The 23,699-nt window shown below is 39.4% G+C and overlaps 2 long non-coding RNA genes across 2 annotated transcripts; both read left to right on the top strand.

Moving 5' to 3' along the window:
• Positions 1-11,976: 11,976 nt before the first annotated feature.
• Positions 11,977-15,538, top strand: LOC311298453. Its single transcript, XR_014628960.1, has 4 exons — positions 11,977-12,133; positions 13,054-13,169; positions 13,347-13,450; positions 13,605-15,538. It is a non-coding gene; the product is annotated as an uncharacterized lncRNA (long non-coding RNA).
• Positions 15,539-20,132: 4,594 nt separating this feature from the next.
• LOC311298452 lies at positions 20,133-23,381 on the top strand. The gene is made up of 5 exons (XR_014628959.1): positions 20,133-20,218; positions 21,751-21,926; positions 22,103-22,239; positions 22,439-22,658; positions 22,798-23,381. It is a non-coding gene; the product is annotated as an uncharacterized lncRNA (long non-coding RNA).
• The last annotated feature ends 318 nt before the right edge of the window (positions 23,382-23,699 follow it).

Raw genomic sequence — 23,699 nt, 5'->3', positions numbered from 1 at the left:
CGATAATCTTTAATGTGACTGATTGCTCAGCAATATTCATCAATGATATTTTGGTTAATTCAACAAAATGCTTGAGAATTAGAATTAAACAGTTAAGAAAAATGCATCATAATTAAACAGAAACTAATCGTCTTTGGACTTACTGATAGACTGGCATTCTGACACCACGACTTTGTTTGATAACCATTGACTTATTTATTTATTTTTATTTATTGGGTTAGGGTTAGGGAGTTTATTTATTGATGAGTTGTGAAGAAGGAACTTTATATATTTGTCTATATATATATATATATATATATATATATATATTTATTATTATTATTATTGAGACACCATTGGTAAGTCTGTTTTTCTTAATTGATTTGTGTACCTATGTGTAAGGGGTAGGACATTAGGACCCAGTAGACACCACCTCAGAGCGCGTCATTGCTCAGCCGGCTATTTAGTGTGACGTAGTCACAGAGCGACAAGCCAAGCTAGCATTCCAGCATAGTGTGTCGGTACAGCGTGGGGAATGAAAGCACCAAAATCGATGGTTCAAACCAGTGCTGTTGTCATTGCTTGAGGCTGGAGATTGGCCAGTGGACAAAACGGTTGTTCTGGGAAAAACTGTTGCAGGTACTAAGTTAGATTATGAAATGTTGTGAATGATCGTAAAAGCTTGGTATATTGATTTTGTATCTTCTGTCATAGTAACACAGTTTGAGATTGTGGTGAGGATGCATCCTATTCTGTCACGGTAACGCAGTGCGATTGTGGTGAAGACGCATTGTGCAAACATTTGTTTGCTATTCAGGTATGAACATGCCTATAACTATTGATTGTATGTTGTTACAAAAGAAACCTATTTCATGACATTTTATTATTGTTACAGGACGTGTGTCCAGTCACTGTTTTTCCTGTTTTAGTTTTAGTTATACCAACTGCCTACCATAATTTATACGACTGTTTGTTGACTGCCCTTGGGGCATGTGAGGAGGGAGAGAGAGAGCGGAGGTTTGAGCTTTTACATTGTATGTTTGTTTGTTTTGTTTTGTCTTGACTCTCTCTGATAACTCATGTATACATGGTGAGGTTCTTTTAATTGAAATACTTGGGTAATGTGTAGTTTCCTAAAGGGACAAACGCCTGCAGTGGTGTGTGTGTGAAGTGAAGGGGGGAAATTGCTGTGAATCACGTGCAATATGTAACTGGGTTGTTTCACCTATGTATTCTTCTTAAATTATTTATTAAGAGTGACGTGTGGTGTGCTTTATATTCAGACACGTCTCAGGAGGGAAACTCTGTACACACCCTTAACCATTTGGTGTTTTGATTGAGAGAAGTTTCATAAAGTATTACTGTTGTCTTTTAGAATTGTTTATATAATTGAACTATTGTGAAATAAATAAATGTATATTTTTTGACACACCAGCTTCCATCTACGTCCTTTAATTAGGGTGGCTTGCGTGCCACCGGGTAGTTCTTTGAACTGACTATTTTATAATTATGGGTTTTTGATTTAAGTAGTATTGAGAATATATAAAGAAAACCCGTAGTGGTCACATTTGGCGTAGACGGCAGGGTCGTTAGGGTGGTTGCTGGTAGTGTCATCCCCTTCCTCATATATATTTATATATATATATTTTACAAAAAATTTTTTTTTTGGTGTTTATTTGTATAATTGGTGGGCAGTTGGGTTTATTGGGGTAAAGGAAAAACAGTGGCTGGCAAGGAGGATCGGAGAAGCCGCCCAAGACCAGCTGGACTTTAACCTCAAGACAAATTTTTTTTTGTGTGTTTATCATTATTGTTACTTTGTTTATCATTGTTGTTTTCATTATTATCTTTTTTTTTTTGTTGTTGTTGTTGTCATGTCTGTAGGTTTAGAAGATCAGGTTAGGGCTCTGACCGAGCAGCTCCAGCAGCTGCAGGCTGTTAATACCAGGCTTCAACAGGAAGCAGTAGCACAACCAAATGCTGTGGCAGGACAGGGAGGGGCAACCAGCAGTCAGCAAGAAAGTTTAGTCAACCCAAGGTATGTCATTATCCCAAGAGAGCGGAAATGCCCAAGGTTTTCAGGTAATAATAGTACTGGATGTCTGGGGGTTGAGGAGTGGGTAGAAGAAGCCCGTAGATGTTTTAATTCCAAACATATGACCCCTACTGAGCAGGCATTGTTTCTGTATGACCATCTGGATGGGGAAGCTAAGTCAGAGATCCGATTTCGTCCCACTGCAGATAGAAATAACCCTGATCGAATCCTGGCTATTTTGCTTGAAACATTTGGTTGCCCTCAATCTTATATTGAAGCTCAGAAACAATTCTTTCAACGACGCCAGCGTGATGGGGAATCTTTACGTGAATTTTCTCATGCAGTAATGTCTTTAATGGAGATAATTGAGCGTAAGAATCCAGGGGGAATTCCTGATTCTGATATTGTAATTCGTGATCATTTTGCTGAGTATGTCCGTGATAATATGCTTCGCAGAGAGTTAAAACGTCTCATACGACTACAACCTAGTATGTCCTTTATTGACGTTCGCAGTGAAGCTCTGCGTTGGTCAGATGACGGGGAGCGTCCTAGCCTTCCCCGGGCTAGAGCCTATTCTTGTGATACCCATATTGATGCCTGTGAATTGGGGGTAAACTCAAGTGCGGTAGCGGTAGAACCAGTTAAAGAAATTAGTGAATTAAAAGAAACTTTGCGCAAGCAACAAGTACAGTTAGATGCAATTTTGCAACGTTTGTCTAACCCAGTTTGGCATGCTGCCCCCAGTGGCCCTAGCACCCAGCCTAGGCGATATCGGTTTGATTCAGAAGGTCAACCTATCTGTTTGCGGTGTGGACACCCAGGTCATATAGCTAGGCGTTGTCGTAATTGGGAGGGAGCCCATCAAGCTGCTGCAGCCGGGGAGTTTCAGAGTAGAGCTGGGGGTCGGGGCAGGAATGTCATGGGGCCCTCGGGAAACTAGCTTCATCTAGTGCTCAGAGTCAGGCTCTAGATGGTGGATTGGGTGGCTCCTCTTTAAAATCAACGGTACCTTCACATTCTATACTCATTGGTCAATGTCCAGTAATGAAGGTTGTAATGGCAGGTGTAGTTGTGCCATGTCTTGTTGATACAGGCTCAATGGTGTCAACTATTACAGAGGAATTTTTTGCAGAACATTTCCAACCCCAGGGTCAGGGTATTTTGCAGTCATGTGGCTGGCTACAGTTGAAAGCCGCCAATGGACTAGATATCCCGTATAAAGGATATTTAGAGTTGGATGTAGAAGTACTTGGTAGGACTTTGTCTCGAATGGGTATTTTGGTTGTACGAGATCCCCCTGATGTACAGACTCAGACAAGAAAACGCAATGTTCCCGGTTTGTTGGGAATGAATATTCTGCAAAGTTGTTATCAAGAGCTGTTTGGTCAACATGGCACTGCGTTATTTCATTCCCCACCAGCTGTACCTGATGTGCTGAAAAACGCTATGTCTGAGTGTCAGGTTCTTGAACGTTTAACTGATTCAGAATTTATTGGTAGTGTCTCAATTCCCCCAGGTCCCTCCATTTGTGTTCCCTCTGGGTCATTTAAGCTAGTCACAGCCTCATGTAGACAGGGAGTTGGTTCACTTATTCCTGCCGCATTTTTAGAACCCCCAGGTATAGGTGACTGGCAACTACCTGCAGACCTCCTTATTCCATCTTCCTTGGTAACTATTGGGGAGGGAACTGTCTCTGTACCCGTGGTTAATATAGGTACTCAGGACAGGTGGTTAAGACCCCGTACTTTTTTGGGTAGACTTCAAATGGTGAGTGTATGTCCCCATAGTCAACCCGTAATTTTCGGCAGCGAAGAGAGTTGTGAAAGCCCTACCGTGTTCATTCAGTCAGCTGAAGTAGTGAATCGAACTGTCCCTGGTTTGGCCAATATATCATGGCCTAATCTAGAAGAGGTAGAACAGGAAGATGCTAAGGCTTTGTTGGCGAAGTATAGTGTGGTTTTCAGTCAGAATGATGGGGATTTAGGATGCACAAACTTGATAGAGCATGAGATTCCCTTGCTAGATAATGCACCTATTCGCCAACGTTATAGACGACTCCCTCCCTCTCAGTATGATCTTGTGAAGGCTCATATTCAAGATTTGGTAGAGCAGGGGGTAGTGCGGGTGAGTTGTAGCCCTTTCTCCTCTCCCATTGTGGTGGTCGAGAAGAAGGACGGGTCAATTCGCCTGTGTGTTGATTATCGCCAATTAAATGCGAAAACCAGGAAGGATGCATTCCCCCTTCCACGCATAGAGGAATCTTTGGATGCCCTGACTGGTGCTTGCATGTTTTCGACATTGGATTTGGCGAGTGGTTACAACCAGGTCCCCGTAGCTGAGAAGGATCAAGCTAAGACTGCTTTCTGTACACCTTTTGGTCTGTTTGAATTTCAGCGAATGCCATTCGGCCTTTGTAATGCACCAGGGACATTCCAGAGATTGATGGAGCGCATCTTTGGAGATGAACGATTTCACTCCCTCCTCCTATATTTGGACGATGTGGTTGTTTTTTCATCATCATTTCAGAATCATCTGGAGCGGTTGGAGCTAGTGTTACACCGGTTGCAACAGAATGGCCTGAAACTTAAGCTCAGAAAATGTCACTTCTTCCAGCCAGAGGTAAAGTACCTTGGGCATGTAATTTCCGCATCTGGTGTTGCCACTGACCCCGAAAAGATCAGTGCTGTTAAGGAGTGGAAAACTCCATCTACTGTTGTGGAACTGCGTTCCTTCTTGGGTTTTGCCTCTTATTATAGGAGGTTTGTGGAAGATTTTGCAAAGTATGCCGCCCCTCTCCACAAATTAGTAGCAAAATTGCAGCCTTCTAGTAAAAGAGCTAGGCCCAGATCAAATAGCTCCTGGAGTGACCACTGGGATTGGAGTTGCGAACAGGCATTCCATTTGCTTAAGGAAAAGCTGATTGGGGCCCCAGTGTTGGGGTATGCAGATTTTACCAGACCATTTGTCCTGGAAGTGGATGCTAGTAATCTGGGGCTGGGGGCAGTCTTGTCCCAGGAACAGGAAGGAGGGCAACGTCGGCCACTCGCATACGCAAGCCGTGGGCTCAGACCTACCGAGAGGAATATGACAAATTATTCAGCTATGAAATTAGAGTTGCTTGCACTCAAATGGGCGGTAACGGAAAAATTTAGAGATTACCTTCTCGGCTCTAAATTTACAGTCTTCACAGACAACAACCCCCTTTGTTATCTCCGTACTGCTAAACTAGGTGCCGTAGAACAACGTTGGGCATCACAGCTGGCACTCTTTGATTTCACTCTAATGTATAGACCTGGAACATCTAATAAAAATGCAGATGCACTCTCTCGCTTGCCTCCTGCCCCGCTGCCAAGTTCTATGGGAGAAGTCGCCCCTGGTATTTCAGTTCCTGAAGAGGTTGAACAAGCTTGCATTAAAAACCATCAGCGGTGTTCTGCGTTTACATCTATTATTGAGGCAACTCCAGCAAGAGGTAAAGCTGACCTTCAAGTGTTACAGGCAGAAGATGCGGTGATACAGGCTTTCTTGGTGTATTGGAAACGTGGTGGCGTTCCCTCAGCTGTGGAGCGGACCAAGGAATCTCCAGCAGTCCTGGAAATGGTTCGCCAGTGGAGTAGAATCCAAGAACAGCAGGGAGTCTTGTATCGGCGAAGTCATGTCCCTGGGGGTAGAGAGGAGGTGTTACAGCTGTTGTTACCACAGAGGCTGAGAAGTGAAGTACTTACTAATCTCCATGACCATCACGGTCATCAAGGGGTGGAACGTACTACCACCCTTGTACGTCAACGCTGTTATTGGCCCTTCATGCGTCAAGATATTGAACGTTGGTGTCAAGAGTGTACTAGGTGCCTGACAGCCAAAGCTGTACAGCCAAAGGTGAGAACTTTTATGGGCAGCCTGCTTGCTTCTAGACCCCTAGAGATTGTGGCCATTGATTTTACCACGCTTGAACGAGCTAGTGATGGTAGAGAGAACCTCCTTGTTGTGACCGATGTGTTTTCTAAGTTTGCACAAGCATATCCCGCATCTGACCAGAGAGCTGTGACGGTCGTTCGAATTCTCACGGAACGATGGTTTTATGCCTATGGTGTCCCAAAACGGATCCACTCAGATCAAGGACGAAACTTTGAGGGAGAGCTACTGAAACGCCTTTGTCAAGTGTATGGAATTGAGAAGTCACGAACTAGCCCTTACCATCCAGAAGGAAACGGGCAATGTGAACGCTTCAACCGGACATTGCACGATCTGATGCGCACTTTACCTCCAGAACAGAAAAAGAGATGGCCTCAACATTTGCCTCAGTTGTTGTTTGCCTATAACACCTCAGTGCATAGTTCTACAGGATTCTCTCCCTACGAGTTGATGTTTGGGAGAAAGCCTCTTCTTCCTATAGATTCGCTTCTGGGACTGACTGAGGTGACATCGGGTGGGACAGTAGAAGATTGGGTTCAAGAACATCAGAAGCATTTAACATCAATTTATCTTAAAGCGCGAACTCAATTGGAAGACGCAGCCGCTTCTCGAGCACAACATCGTTCGGTCCCATTGCCAATTCTGCCTATTGGCTCATTTGTGTACAGGCGAAGTCATCCCCCTGGTCGCCATAAAATCCAAGATCAGTGGGAGCCTGTTGTATATGAAGTAGTGCGATGTCTGGATGAGGTTGGGTCATTATACAAAATCAAGCCCAAGGGTCAGTCAGGCCCAGAGCGGAATATCCATCGACAAGAATTGCGCCCATTGCCAATCCATTTAGGCTCCCCGCACCCATGTGCGATTGAGGTGGAGTTATTTGGAGATGTGCCCAAGGGGGATGTAGTACTTAGTCCTGACCCTAGCACAGACGAGGAATTTGACTTGGGGGTGTGTGCACCGTTGAATCCATATGATTCAGAAAGACCGAGATGTGTTGCAGCCCCGTTGTTATCCGGGCAGCTAAATGAACAACCTACTAGTCCAAGTTCCGATTCCATGGAATTGAGTCAAGACCTTGAGTGTGGTAGATCGGAGGAAGAAGAACAAGCATCAATTCAAACAACTCGACGAACCACCCGGCTAACAGCAGGCCAGCACTCAAATCGTTTTCATCTCCCTCGTGCAGCCGTAAGAAATGAGGAGGGTGGGGAGGAGGCTACAACGCACCCTACAGTCAATGCATTATATGCTGTGTTTAGACCCTGGTGTTGACTTTATTTTGTTTCTGTCACCGGGACGGTGACATTTTACGAGGGGGGTGAATGTAAGGGGTAGGACATTAGGACCCAGTAGACACCACCTCAGAGCGCGTCATTGCTCAGCCGGCTATTTAGTGTGACGTAGTCACAGAGCGACAAGCCAAGCTAGCATTCCAGCATAGTGTGTCGGTACAGCGTGGGGAATGAAAGCACCAAAATCGATGGTTCAAACCAGTGCTGTTGTCATTGCTTGAGGCTGGAGATTGGCCAGTGGACAAAACGGTTGTTCTGGGAAAAACTGTTGCAGGTACTAAGTTAGATTATGAAATGTTGTGAATGATCGTAAAAGCTTGGTATATTGATTTTGTATCTTCTGTCATAGTAACACAGTTTGAGATTGTGGTGAGGATGCATCCTATTCTGTCACGGTAACGCAGTGCGATTGTGGTGAAGACGCATTGTGCAAACATTTGTTTGCTATTCAGGTATGAACATGCCTATAACTATTGATTGTATGTTGTTACAAAAGAAACCTATTTCATGACATTTTATTATTGTTACAGGACGTGTGTCCAGTCACTGTTTTTCCTGTTTTAGTTTTAGTTATACCAACTGCCTACCATAATTTATACGACTGTTTGTTGACTGCCCTTGGGGCATGTGAGGAGGGAGAGAGAGAGCGGAGGTTTGAGCTTTTACATTGTATGTTTGTTTGTTTTGTTTTGTCTTGACTCTCTCTGATAACTCATGTATACATGGTGAGGTTCTTTTAATTGAAATACTTGGGTAATGTGTAGTTTCCTAAAGGGACAAACGCCTGCAGTGGTGTGTGTGTGAAGTGAAGGGGGGAAATTGCTGTGAATCACGTGCAATATGTAACTGGGTTGTTTCACCTATGTATTCTTCTTAAATTATTTATTAAGAGTGACGTGTGGTGTGCTTTATATTCAGACACGTCTCAGGAGGGAAACTCTGTACACACCCTTAACCATTTGGTGTTTTGATTGAGAGAAGTTTCATAAAGTATTACTGTTGTCTTTTAGAATTGTTTATATAATTGAACTATTGTGAAATAAATAAATGTATATTTTTTGACACACCAGCTTCCATCTACGTCCTTTAATTAGGGTGGCTTGCGTGCCACCGGGTAGTTCTTTGAACTGACTATTTTATAATTATGGGTTTTTGATTTAAGTAGTATTGAGAATATATAAAGAAAACCCGTAGTGGTCACATATGCTTATCTTAAAATTGATTGAAATGTGGACTGACGTAAAAAAAAAAAAAAAAAAAAATTAGTAGGCTTTTTTTGTAAAAACAAAACCCAAAAAACCCTTAAGGTAAACATAGCCTACTGAAGTAACGTTAGTCAGGCAATAAACCTGTGCAGACATGATTGAGGTGACCTGAAAAATAGGTTACCCAATTAGGTTATCGAAGATAAGGACCATTTATTATCAAATGAAAAGTTTTGTAGTTAAATCATGGATGTTAATTAAAATACTACTGAATAAAACGTAAATGTAATGGTATGTTCTCTATTTTCTGGTTTATTGATTGTGCTCTCATTGCGTTTGGGGACAATTAACATGGTAGGAGATAATTATTACCAGGCCTCAAACCAACATTTTAAATCAATCTTTACTGAATTTATGAACATATTCATGCTCATATATTCAGTCAAGATTTATTTGAAATGTTTGTAAATTATCAACGGATAGGCCTTACTAGATGTAGCCTAGATTTTTTTTTAAAGCATTGAAAAATCCTTTAAAAGTTCCACTACTTGCAAAAGGTGTCCTAAATTAGATATGCAGCATTCTGCGTTTAGCCTCCGGTGTATTGGCTACACGAGTCCCTGTTTATTCCCTCCATCAATAGCGCATTATGATTTCGTCTGTTGGCCTGTTGGTTTTAGATTTTGGCTTCAGGAGGAAACAGTCCACACTAAAATGTCTTTGGCAAAATAAATTTCAAACCTTAAAGCTACAATATGCAAGATTTTTTTGCCGCTAGAGGGCGCCACATTCCAAACAACAACAACGGCGTAGCTTGATGACGATGTGAAGGAGCGTGGAATGATGGGAACTGTCGTTTTAAACTCCACCGTGGATGTAAATCAGTCAGACGGGAATCGAAAAATCATGTTCATGGATGAGGTTAAGTTTTATTTTTATAATGACAATAAAGCTTTTTGTGGCGAGGGGGGCGTGGTTCAGCGCGGTCTGTAATGGGAGAGAGAAGAGACGAGCGTCCCGCAAGTGGGTCAAGTGCAAGTGACGAACACCTGTGTCTTATTGCAGTGATCGGCGTGGAGAGACCGCTTATAAGCCGCGCTGGAACGAGAGAGAGACTGGAGAGAAAATTGGACGCAGAGAAAGAAAAGCGGTGGATCCGAGCTCTCATTTTTGAACTGGTTTGTGGCGTCGCGGTTGCCACGGTGAATGCGCGTTGTGCACGACTTTTGTTTGTTTTGCTTTATTTTAATAAAGTACGAGTCCCAGTCACGCCGACCCCTGTCTTCTTCCTTCCTGACTCTTGAACCTCATCACACTTTTATTTCATTAAAATGAATTAACCGCAAGAAAAGTAAGGTGTAATACTACATTGGTTATCATAGATGTTACTGTATGTCGAATTCATTGTTGTGATAACGCGGCGCAGTTTTACGTGTTCTAAACAATTGTTGTAAAAGTACATTGGAACATACCCACATCATTTGCCAAAATACTGATTAATCTTTATGTATAACACATGCTATATTTATTTACATGGCCATAAACACCAGACGTGATAAACAATGTCAATAAACTAAACACAAATCTAAAGCAATAATACTTCCCTTACATAAACATAACTATTACCGAATGCTACATTTGGAAAATATAAAATTAAGCATGCTTTGTCGACAGAACCAGCTGCAATCGGTAAAGAATAATTGTGTTCCACAACGACTGCACGAAACAAGCTAACGTTTGTTGCTTGATAGACGCTACAACTTCCGCATTTGTCCAGGACTCCACGCAGTACGAGCGGAAACCGAGGATAACGCGGATATGATGCCATTGACTGGCGACTCCCAGCTCCCCCCCGCTCTAACGCCCCGTTTCCTTGGTTAAAATCGCAATTTTCTCACGATTTAAAAATAGTTGGAAACATTTGGGATGTTGTAAGTAATCAACTTAACAAAATATACAACACTGGCCTTGAGATTATGGGATATTTTAATGCAAAATTCTTACATATTGTACCTTTAAATATGACTGCCACGCGGAGACTGACTTTGAACGAAATTTGATCTAATACTTCTTACACTGGACTGACACTTTTTGCTAGCCTTCGATCCAGCGATATCACGGCAGTTCACCCAGTGTGGACATATGTGTTCCACATTATTATGCAAGTGACATTATCAATAGGATTTCTGTATACAAATTGAAGTGTTTGTTTGTTTCATTTCTCATATCTTTTTAGATAACTGGTCTAAATCTGAGACAGGTTTGTTCAGTAGTTTGCCAGGTCTTTTAGGGTAAATGGAAAACCTACTTAAAGAGGTTGTTCCACATTGTTAATAAGGACATCACATTTATCATGCACCATGGAGGAAGAAAGATCTTTCTGAAGATGGAAAGCATGAAACTTGCAAAAGGCATGAAAATGGCTAATATTTTGTTATAACTGAAATAAGATAATTGAACTGTTTTCTTCTGTGCTCCAAGTCCATCACAAATCTTTTGACAGTTCAATAATCTCTGTTCAGTTTCCACAAAGTATTAGTTGTTGTCATGCCTTTTGCAAGACATTGCACTGTTTCATGCTTTTCATCTTCAGAAAGATCTTTCTTCCTCCCCATGTTGCATGAAAACTTTAACTTGCTTAACAATGTGGAATAACCTCTTTAAGTAGGTTTTCTATTATTTACCTAAGAAGACCTGGTAAATTACTGAACAAACCTCTCAGAGATTGATAGGTTTCTAAAAAGAAATGATAAATAAAACAATAGCTTTATTTGAAAAACTAAAATCATAATTTGTATTTTCCTGAAATCCTACTGATGTCACTTGCATAATAATTTGTAACACAGTGTATATAGAGATGTAATGATACAGATAAAAGATTCAGACACATAAAACATTTTTTTCATATTTTTTTAGTTGTTACAAGTCGAAAAGAAAGTAACCAATCAGGTATTATTAAAGAAAGTAAAAGAAAAAAATGGTGTTATAACAAAATTAATTATTTGCAAAGATCGCAAGCCCAGTTTGAGTGTTTTGCCTTCTCAAAGTCAGGAGGACTCATGTTGAGGCATTTCACATGAAACCAGCGTTGGCATGCATGACATTCAATCTAGGAAAATAATAATTACTGTATATATATATATAATTAAAGGGATAGTTCACTTCAAAATGAAAATTCTGTCATCATTTACTCACCCTCAAGTTGTTTCAAACCTGTATGAACACAAAGGAAGATATTTTGAAGAATGTCAGTAACCAAACAGTTAACTGGTCCCATTGACTTCCATAGTATTTTTTTTTCCTGCTATGGAAGTCAATGGGACCAGTTAACTGTTTGGTTACTGACATTCTTCAAAATATCTTCCTTTGTGTTCATACAGGTTTGAAACAACTTGAGGGTGAGTAAATGTCAGCTGTTGGACCACCTCCAAGGGGTTGTGTCAAACCGCAAAAAGCACAACACTCATCCTTTCTGAACACTAAAAAGTGTATAAATATTAAAATAGTAACAGGGTTACAGAAGACAAGAACAGTTTCATGGTGTCTTTTTGTTCCCATTCATGTCCATCACCTGAGGCTGTCAGGATTTCCCCATCCATCTTCTGACGCAGCTCCTCCATGTTGGTCACAGAAGAATTGATGTCCATGTGGGAGGGAACTTCAGGGAAACTATTGACAATCTCCCATGCCATCTTTGAACAATAGCTGTAAGTGTAAGAATGAATGTTATTTAGTGTCTCAACTACAAGATTGATTTTTGAAAATCATTTTAGTATAAAAACACCAGCATAACAAACACACCACAGCTGTATGCATCTCGCTGGATTATGTGCTTAATTATGGCCCCTCTCCACTCAATCTCCACCCACTCTTTTTTCCTAGCCTCATTTTGAAGTATTGACTTGATAAATATATGACACAGTTCGGGGTAATACAGTTAAAGTGATTGGAAGTAATTAGAGCTGGGCTTAATGCTTTTATTTAAGCATTGTGTTTTACCTAAATCTGATTGCAGCTTGTTTAGAGTCCTTCTCTTCATCAGTTCCTTGTGGATTAATAAGAAACATCTGACTGGAAGATGCATGTAGATACTGGAAAAAAGAGAGAAACCCATTTAAAATGTCAGTTCAGCTTTGACCACATAGCCATCCAGAAGGACTTATTGGTATTTTGAAAGCTTTCACCAAACACTCCCAGTGGTTATCATCCACATTCAGGAAACTGATAACTGCGTCATACTTTCCAAAGTCCACCTGAAATGTTCGATAATTTCACATTAGTAAATCTTTTTAAACGTGTGTTTTCAAATCTTCAGTGTATAACAATACAGTGATACCTTCCGCAGACTCTGTCTACACACTGCATCTCTCTCTTTGGTCATGATCACTTGAGCAGTGTAATGGTTGAGGAGGTAAATGCCACTGTCTTTGCCCATTCTGTTGAGTATGGTTTGGAAGTAGCATTCAATTATCTTGATGAAAAGAGCAAATGTACGAAACATGCATATTAGACAAAGGTAACTGACAGCTTTTCAGATGTGCACAATATTTATGGTGTACTTTGGTGATTTAAATCATGCCAATTTGAAATAATAACAGCCCATGGATATTCTTGCCTCTCCCACAAGCCACTGGTGAGGTTGCAGAGTTTTGAACTCTGAGTGATGGATGGTGTACGTGGTCTTCTTTTCTTCCGACGACACAACAGCAACCACAACACTTCACAGTCTTTTTTGGACCAAAGGTATTCGATCTGCAAATGATATTTTTATTGTAAGAAAGATGTTAAATTCATTGCAATTATTTTACTAAATATAATATGAAGTAATACCTCAGTAGTTCTGTCCTCAGATGTCTGTTCTGGTTGATCAGGCTCAGTATTGTCCTTGTATTTTGGCTCATGGTTTGCTTTGGTCGACAGGTCCATTGGTGTATCTGTATTGACTTTGGTGTTTTCCATCTGGCTGGTGTTGATGCTGATGTCTTTGTTTTCTGGACTTTGTGATGGCTTTGGCAGTATATGAGGTGGGTCAAAGTATTTTGTCCTATGTTTGTGATGTTTGCTAGATATTTTCTTTGCCCACTCTTCTTTCTGGCAGAAGTTTTCTTTCGGTTGTGGATCACGGCAAGGCAGTGACAGATTATTGTTCATTATGTGTTCTCTGTATCTGGCTTGTAGGGATCCATACATTTTGTGGATAAAGTCAGCAGGACGCAGGAACTTTTTCGTTAGAAGGATGCTCTGTTTGACTCTCCAAGACCACTCTTCCACACTGCAGCTCGTTTCCCTGGGGTTGGATTGTTGGCTGACTGTAGCTGTGCTGATTTCAGAAAACCAGCTTAGATCCCCAAGAAGCACTCCACTCCAGAGGGGGAAATGCTCATGTAGGTGTTCATGAGGACGTCGATAAGCTCTGGACAGAAAAATGTATTTTTTCCCCCTGTGTTGCTACCAAGGGTTAGGCTCTTGACCCTTCCCAAAATGGCACTAAACACTGATTTGAATGGCGCTCTATCACACACAGAGGTTGCAATTTGTGGTGTTTCTGTGGCCTCTGGCTTTGTTTCTGACTCATTGATTTTTATCGTCGTCTTCATTACTCTCAGGTCCAGCGAAGCTTTGGCTGCATTCACCACATCTGTTTCCTCTGGCGATGTTAAGAGCACACACACATCCTCGAATACTGCCGTTGCCTCCTCTAGATGTGTGCTGTTTAACAACAAGGCAAAGCAGTAGGTAGCGTACTCTTTTACAGCCTTGCTGTCGGTGTTTCTTGAAAATGCCTGGCTCACTGCCTTTATAATATGGGAAAAGCAATTTATGATCACCACTGTTTACTATGTTTGAAACAATTCGGTGTGCTCTCTGCAGATACGTCAAAATGCTTTCTTTGTTGAATGCCAGCCGGACACTTGACATTAATCCCCAGCTGAAGTCAGTCTCCACTTGTTGTACCTGGCATGATGTTATCTGACCAAGGGCCCTTAATGTTTCCATTAGCCAATATGTCAAGGTAGGAATTGAGTGCTGATTTGTTAGGAGCTCACTCACGGGAAGTGGTGGCATGTTTTTTCCCATTCCCGGCAGTACAAGAGCGTAGTAGAGCACTTGCCATCCAAGTGAAGTGTTACTGTTTTTCTTTTTTTCAGATGCTGGGCTAAAATGTGCAAACCGCATTGTGTGTACACGTGTACAACAAAAGAGTCCACCTGCAGATGTTGTAGGTACCCAGCAGTCTCAGCACCTTCAGATATAGCACATTCCTCATTATTTCTTGTGTAAGCACCAGCTCCATGATTATGTCGTCATGTAGCCTGGTGCTTTTATTCACTTCACTGGATATCACCCTTAACACGTCTTTAGTTGAGCATCATGAGATATTGCCAGCCACAATCTCTTCTGATGGTGATTTTCTTAGGGCTTGATAGTAGTAATTGCTCACACCATGTTGAATGCTTTTAGCAATTTTTCCCCTTCGGAAATATTTGGCCTGTCTGAATTTTTCGTCACTTCTTGTGTGTGTTATGTCTCCTTTACGGGCTACAAACACAGTAATTTTCTTTTTTGATTTTGTTGGGGGTTTTTTATTGTAAAAGTAAAGATGCTGCACAGCCTTTAAAGGTGCAGGTGGCACGTGCTGTAAAGAAAGGCAGGGATCGTTTCAGACTACTTTTGCATTTAACATGTTGGTACTTAAAGCACAGCACACAACGAGGACTGATCTTTGTGATCAAGTAACTCTCCTTACTTTCTGACTTCAAATCCACACCATTTGTATTTATTTCAGAGTTACATGTATGTTCATCATCATTTTCAGTACACTTTTGTTCTTCTAAAACAATGTGTTCTGTCTGGTCATTTTGTTGTTGTCTGGTCTCATCCTGGTGATGGACTTCTTGTCCATCTAAAAATGTAATTATTATTAGTAGTAGTAGTATTTCAGTATAATTCTACCAGTTGTAATGTTTTAAACCTACACTACCATTAAAAAGTTTGGGGTTAGTAAGAATTTTTTTTTTTTTTTTTGTACACAACTGTTTTCAACATAGATATTAATAATAAATGTTTCTTGAGCTGCATGTTAGAATGATTTTCTGAAGGATCATGTGACACTGAAGACTGGAGTTATGATGCTGAAAATTCAGATTTGATCATATAAATGAAATAAATGCAGTGAGCATAAGAGACTTAAGAGAGACATAAGAGAGCATAAAATCTTCCCGATCCCAAACTTTTGAAAGCCAGTGGATGTAGTTGCATTATATTTGCTGCATTAAGTAAAGTGCACATCATATGACTTGTAAATGGGTATTTCACACAAAAATGAAAATTGTCAACATTTAATAGTAGGGAAAGAAATATGGAAGTCATTGGCTACCAACAACTGTGTGGTTCCCAACATTCTTCAAAATATCTTCTTTTGTTTTGAACAGAAGAAATAAACTCGTACAGGTTTAAGGTTGAGTAAATGATGACAGTCATTTTTGGCCGAACTAACCCTTTAACATTGGGTAAATAAAGGGCATTTCTGAGTTGGTAAATTTATACAAGATGCGAGCGGTGATAAAGTGGATCTATGTTGGTCAATCCATCTGAAGTGCTTCAACCAAGATTGCTGCTTTTTTCCATTTAATTTGAACATCCATTTGTTTTAGAAATGCAAAACCATCAGTTTTTTATTTATATTTGGCTTGGTGTAACCACAGTGGCCATGTTTGTGTCCTGATGCACAACACATTTTAGTAACAAAGACATTTATGGAAACCACAGTATCTTACAAAAAGTATTAAGTAAAAGTAAAGTTTCTGTCCTGAAATGGTCTGCTTGCACACTATACTTCTGTATGCTTCCTCATCCTAAAAACATAGAAACCCTCACATTATAAATTGACATTAAAAGTCACTCTTGATCAATTAATTTGGATATAATGTCTAAGTAACAACACTGCAAGTTCTTGTACCGGTATGCTGTATTTCTTTAAGAGCGTTTGGACTATCCTGAGCTGAGGTTTACCTTACATTGAGATATACCTCAAATGTGTTGTGTGTCATGACACAGAGTCAGCCACTGTGGTTAAACAAAGTAAAACACTGGTGGTTCTGCAATACCAAATACATAGAGGTAATTGTGCAACACCCTTTACAATTTTGGACCTCTTGATTTACAATGACCCATATACAGTAAGACAGCCTCAAGCTCACCACACCTGTAATACCCCGTGTCATTCTTTCAAAACTTGCTTTCATTATTTTTCATTTTTTGACACGTACTCATTGTTTCTCAACACAAGAATATTGTAACTTGTAATGAGAAAATCTGATTTAATCATGGTTACATTGAATGTATTTGTCGTACGTTTATGTATAAGACAATGATCCACTTGTAACACTTGATTATGAAAACTATCAGTAAAGCAAAGCAATTTAACACTCTCCCTTACCTTCACAAAGGACTTCAGTACGTATACCTCGCCTGTTGTTCTTCCATATCATGCTCAACCATTTGCAGTTTGTCATTTGAAAAATATCCATAGCCAGGTTTGACCACGTTTCTGAACAGATTTCTTCTTTTCTGCTGATATTGTTAAAGATAAATGCTTTATAATAGCATCCCTCCCACCAGCATCTGTCCATACATCTTTGTTCCTTAATTTGTGTCCTTTTTTATATCTACCCATGTTTGTTAGAGAACATGTGTGAAACAAAAGCTCATCCTTTTAACATTTCAATTTATATGTGCCATTATGACACACTGCCTCCTACAGGTGTGGGGAACAATGCAATTCCAATTTGAGATATAATATATATATATATACTGTTACTAAAACCAATATCCAGATATTCTTCTAGAATCCAGTAGCAACCCTTAGAGTTGAGTTAGAACACTTTATTTATTTTCAATGAGCTTATGTCTTTCTTTAAATATCAGTATAGCATTCCCTGTGCTGGGATGTGGATGTTCAAAATGTTCTTCTAGGAACCAGCAACACACACAATCTATATTCAGAAAAACGTCTATATGTATTTTACACAAATTTATTTGCACGTCTGAATCTCAGTAGCATTGGTTTTGCATCACGTATGACAGCTAAACAAACTGAAAGCAGTTATTTAGTTATTTTAACAATATAACACACTATTTGAATATAATTTTGGGATTGAATATTAAGGTTTTTATTCAAAATGTAAAACTTCTTTGTCTTAATAACATTAGGCTACTATTACAACACATTTTGTTCTTCCCAATGTATAACATTTACGGTGTTTTTACCAGGTGAGATTGTGTGTGTGTGTGTGTGTGTGTGTGTGTGTGTGTGTGTGTGTGTGTGTGTTTAGGCTTTGTGTGCACAGTTTAAACACATTTTTTTTAAGAGTAAAGCATATATGGATGGAACAATTGAGCGTTTTTCCTCTTCGTTTTGTACTTTTTAGACTGTCCCTATCTGCTGTTTTACATTACAAAATGTATATGTTGTGATGCAGTAAAGCCGATTAAAACACATAAACTACACTGCGTTCGAACACAACCTGTTTTTCGTTCTTATGCCGAATCGTTCTTGATGTATTGAAGTGTTTCGGAGCTGAATCTCTGACAAACGTCAAACGTCAAACCAACTTTATATCGGTTCGAACATGCTGTTGTTCTTCAGTTAGCAGGCAAGTCTTTACACACACTCACACTTATTTCACACCATTTATTGTATTAGCAAATACAGCTGCAGAATGTCTGTTGTTCTGTTTATCTATCAAAATGTGTTTCCCTTATTTGACTGTTTTACAATGGCTAACTAGCTCTAATTGTGTAAATGTATCCCATGATGTGTGTATATTTTACAATGGCTATATAGCATTACCTCTATAACATGATCTTTGGGTATTAAAGCTAGGGTAACTGACATTGTTTGGTCAAAACAATAGTTTTTTGTTATAAGGTTAAAAGGCTATATTCTGATAGTAATCATTGCTAAAGAGTGTTTGTTCAGTAACAGGAGTCTCCATGTCTCTCCAGCTCTTTAATAAACAGAAAATACTTTTTCAGGTAGGTGACAAATGTCAGCCAATCAGGAAAGAGTACCCATTTATTAGCTTAAATTTTATAATGTTTCAGTTCTAATTTTGTCAGCTCAATTCTTTGTGTCATCACTTCCAATTTATATATTTAAATTTAATCTGTATCCTGTGTGAATTCTCTCTCCTGGTTGGACGAAACTGGAACTGAAACTAAACTGAAAATGCATTTTCTGTTTAATAAAGATCTAGAGAGACATGGAGACTCCTGTTACTGAACAAACACTCTAATGAACTCTATCATAATATAGAGCTATTTAACTATTATTTTAATAAAAGAAAATCACTTGCCCTACCTTCAAGATTATGTACAAAGGAACATTTATTTTAAAAAAAATACAGTAAGTGTTGATCACTATAGTATATCACTGCGAGGTCTTTTTCCATTGGCCAAGTGGTTTAAAGGACTAAAATCAATTCTATCCATAGACACATACATAGTTGAAAAAAACAAAACAATTCATGGCACTACCTCTTTAAAGAAGTCTGAAAATGGGACACTGAGCGGAAACTCTATCCAGAGGACATGCCGGGCAAGAGGGTGAGAAAAGCTAAAGGCCTGGACTCTGGTGATGAAGATACCAGCACTGGCAACAAGACTCTGGTGATGAAGATACCAGCACTGGCAACAAGACTCTGGTGATGAAGATACCAGCACTGGCAACAAGACTCTGGTGATGAAGATACCAGCACTGGCAACAAAGCCTCTGGCTCTGGAAATCCAAAACAGGTCATTAAACAGCAAAGATTGATATAACATTAGGGATCATTTGTGTATTGGATTATACATGATTAAATATTAAAAATGAACATCTTTGCCCTGTAGAAAAAGGCCAAGGTTGCTGCACAAAGACAGGCGGAGGAGGAACTACTGTCAGAGGACTGGAATCATCAAGCCAGGAAAACAACGACCTCACCAGAGACCTGCAGAGCCCCATCAAGGCCTTACAGGAAGAAAACACCGAACTGCGGAACATGGTAGTTAAAGGCAAGTATTGAGTATTAATTCATCAAATATTACTCTATATCAGATGGTATTAATCCATTTAGACCTGAAAGTGATTCTAAATACGCTTTCTAAATCTAGAAAGCATTCGCTGCCCAGCCATGTGGTCAGATAGGTCGGCCGCATGCATTTGCAGAGCATGTTTGAAGAATCAAAAAATAATAATAATAATTCCTCAGATTTATAAAGCGCTTTTCAAAATACTCAAAGACGCTTTACAAAAGAAAGAAAGAAACAAACAACTTTATTAAGAAATAACTATTTAAAAGACTAAGAACTTAATGAACAAAAATCACTGGAATTAAAAAGACGAAGAATTAAAATTAGGAGGGAAAGCAAGTCTAAAAAGGTGGGTTTTGAAAATGTGGGAAATCTGAGGAATTGACCCTTGAAGAAATATATTTGTCACTCACTTACACAGGTATAAGCAGGAAAATGAGGTTGCAATTTGTTCCATGTGATTGTTCAAGTAACAAGTAACAACCATCGGTCAACAGTCTATCATCATTATACTGATTGTTACTGCCTGTTCTGCCCCCGCTTTGTGTTGCATTAGAGACATCTAGTGGTGTAAAGTTGTATTGCAGTTTATTTTTTATATGTTAGTCCCTTCTCTCTTGCCGTTGGTTTCCTGTTTGCTTCTGACTCTGGTCTACTGAGATGACGTGCATCACTTACTCTTTTCTCTTTGCCTTTGATAGTTTTGAAGGTCTAAGTCTGTAAGTATTTCTGTAGGAAGTATATCTACTTTGCTATATAGTCTTTGTGTATTGTCTGATTTAGCATTCCTCCATAGACTCCCATGTTAAAGTTAGCTTAAATGCTTACTAGTCCTGCAAGTCTCATTATAATGGCTAATTTTTCTTATGGGATAGCTATATTTGTTAGACTTGAGTTGCATATTCATGTATAGGGGAGAGTGGGGTGAGTTGTGCCAGTTTTTACTCAAAGTGACTTTAAAGTGAGGCCATGGCAGTAATGCCTTCAACTTAAGGATGTACATATATTTCAGGATGTGGTGCATCCCTGAGAACAATAACTTTGGATCTGAAATAAATTGTTTCAGAAATAGAGCTCTTGGAAAAAAAGTGGTCTCATGGCACAACTTGCCCCTGGTGCGGGGGAAGTTGTGCCTTTGGGGGAATACATTGGGGGTAAATTGTGCCAGTGATTTCTGAAGTAAAACAGAACATTTTAATGTTATGAACCGTAATGCTATATGAAAGCAAGATAAATTCAATACAAAATTACTAATTTAAGGTTTATTTAGATATTTTCACCTTGGAATACCATAGCATGCGTTTTTCCTATATGGTCAACTGCATAGGGATTTTGTATTGAACATAACTCTGGATCACAGTGTTATAGAGACAAGGGGGTGGGCTCATTTTACTCAGACGACCAATCAGTCTCTCAGGATCATTGTGAAGCTATGAAGCTACGCCCTAGCAACCATTTAGAGCACCATAGCAACACAATATATGATATTTGTGAATCATTTCAGGCAAAAAGGCTTTGGCAATAGATGCCTGTTGACATAGCGCTGTCTGTCAGTTATGTAACATATAAGAATAAAGTGACTAGGTTAATTTCTAAACATCCTATTGTGACATAGGCCACTTAAAAACGGAATAAAACTTCTCTTTAATAACATAGTGCAAACTCAAAACTGAAATCAGTGTTAGCTAAATTACACAAATAACAGGCAGGCCCAAGTCAAACAATGACGAGGCATGCCCATCTCCTCACTTCTCAAGATTATCCCCTCTGAGAATGTTGGTCTAGGTGGTCTGGATCTGGCACAACTTAACCCAGGCCCTTTGGCACAAATCACCCCGGACCCACAAGTTTGAAAAACTAGCATGATCCAGCAGTTAAGAGCTAACATCATGCTAACTGTATAGACTCATTGTGTAGCCTACTAAAGCACTAAAACATGTGTGAAATGTTTTCAAACTTGTCTATAATTGTTCAGACACTACAATCAAAAAACCTTAATCATAGAAATTTTACTTTGAAAGGGAAACAACTGTTTTTTGCACTAAAATATGCTTAACTCTCATGCCATGTGTCTCTCTTCTTTGGAGGACGAGTAAAAGTGATTGCTTTTCAAAATGATGTGGTCACATGACCAATTTCTTCTATGGTTTTCCAGAAACAAGGGTGGAACTACTTCCCCCCCTGGCACAAATCACCCCACTCTCCCCTATGTATGGGCAGTTTGTAATGCCATATTATGATGTTTCTACAGTTTTACAAAAATCGTAAGATCCTTACTAAAGGCCTCTCTCTACTCCGGTTTCCTGGGTCTTTATTTCATGGATCTTATGTTAGCTATCTGCTACGCTAACCTGTCAAAGCAAGAGCAGAATACTGTCTAATGAGCCATGTGTGCAAACAAGAATAATATACTGTACATTCATGGAGGTCAGTGTCAGTCCTTTCACTTGTTCCTGTTTCTATGTGTTTATGTTAATGATAAGTCAATTGATTTGTAGCTTCTTGGACAAGTTCAGCTCTAAAACTGGAGATGTGGTTTTCAGGCACTTATTGGCTTCTATGGTTTCTGTCTGTATAATCTTGTAGCACTTTTTTTTCCTTAGAAATTCCTGCGTTGTTGGTGGACGTGAGAAAGCTTGTTCCCATCAACAACACCACCAACAAAGATGTTGTCGACCCTGATGCTGAGAGTGACGGCCCAGGTGAAACGTCACTTTGCACACCTTGCAGACCTTCACAAGTAAGTATTTATTAATTGGTAAATTTCGAACAAACAATAAAACTTAAACCATTTTTGCCATTCTATTGCTTGTGGCAATAATCTTTGTTTTTTCCCTTCGTTGCATTCTATTGCTTGTGGTGATTTTCCTTGTTTATTTCTTTTCTTATGCTCTTATTTATTTATTTATTAATACATTTTATTTATTTGTTTACAAAAGGTGAAAATCGGGAATGATGGAACCGTCACTGTCTCGTCACATTGTTGGGAGACTGCAGAAGCTTGTACCACCCCCAATGGGATGGCACGGGTGCTACTGATGGGGCTCTTCAGTGTGGATGTCCTCCTCAAGTCCAACCTGTGAGGAGGGGTCAGCAAGCTGGATCCCTCTGCTGATCGTCGGCAGGCTCTCGACCTGAGGAAACTTCAAGCTTTACTAGGTAAATAGTTTTCAGAGCTGGTGCTTTCCAGTTTTGATTGCATCTCTGCCAGGCGGGGCAGGGGGTGGTGATCTCCGCGATCCAGAGGGGCAGCAGGAGGAGTGAGGAGGGGGAGAGTAATCATTGTTCTGTTCCACAGATACTGTTGTAAACCAGTTTCCGACGGCCAAGGAAGCTGATGCCAGAAAATCCACCAACAGTAGAATCTGTGAGCTAAGACACCAGGTGAAGTGCAAAAGCGTGCTCGTTTAAAAAAAGATAAGTCGTTTAAATCAGTGAAGAACCAAGATGGACTCCTAACCAGGATAACGGCCTGTTCTTTTGGCAATTTATTCCTTTGCTTTTCCACAGTTCCTTGAAAGTTTGTATTTTTTTATTATTTATTCATAATTATTTGTGCATTTTGTTTATAGATATTTTATTTACATTTTATAACTGCACTGCTGAAAGTTTGAAATAGACATTGGTCATTGAAATTGCTTTAATTTATCATTTATATGTTGTATATTTTCTGTTCAATGGCACTCTTTAAAACTGTTGTACTGTTAAGAAATGTAGAGTTCAATCACATTTCCTTTGTCTGACCATATGCAAGGCCTCCAGTGGTTTTAATAGGCCTGTGTAGCTCTCTACCTCAAACTGGGTTCAGTATCTGTGCCTGATTAAAAGAAAATAAAGGTGGCTTTTGATAGATGACCCATTAGTCTGTGTTAATATGTGGTATAAAGGTTTGCACATATATTGCGGGTTGAATATTTATTAAGTATTCATATTTTAGATGTTACATATACTGTATATATCACCATATATGTACATACATTGTATGTGCATGTTCTCATATATGTACACATATATTGTGTATATATTTTACAATATATATGTACATATATTTCACATATATTTCCATATAATATTCCACAATATATTGAATGCATATCTGTATATATTTCCATATAATTGTACATATATTTAAAATATATTCTACCATATATTAAACATACATGTGACACTATATCTTTACCTATATTACCAAAATATTTT

The sequence above is a fragment of the Rutilus rutilus genome (assembly GCF_951802725.1).
Source record: "Rutilus rutilus genome assembly, chromosome: 10".
NCBI lineage: Eukaryota > Metazoa > Chordata > Actinopteri > Cypriniformes > Leuciscidae > Rutilus > Rutilus rutilus.
This window is presented reverse-complemented; position numbering and strand designations above follow the sequence as displayed.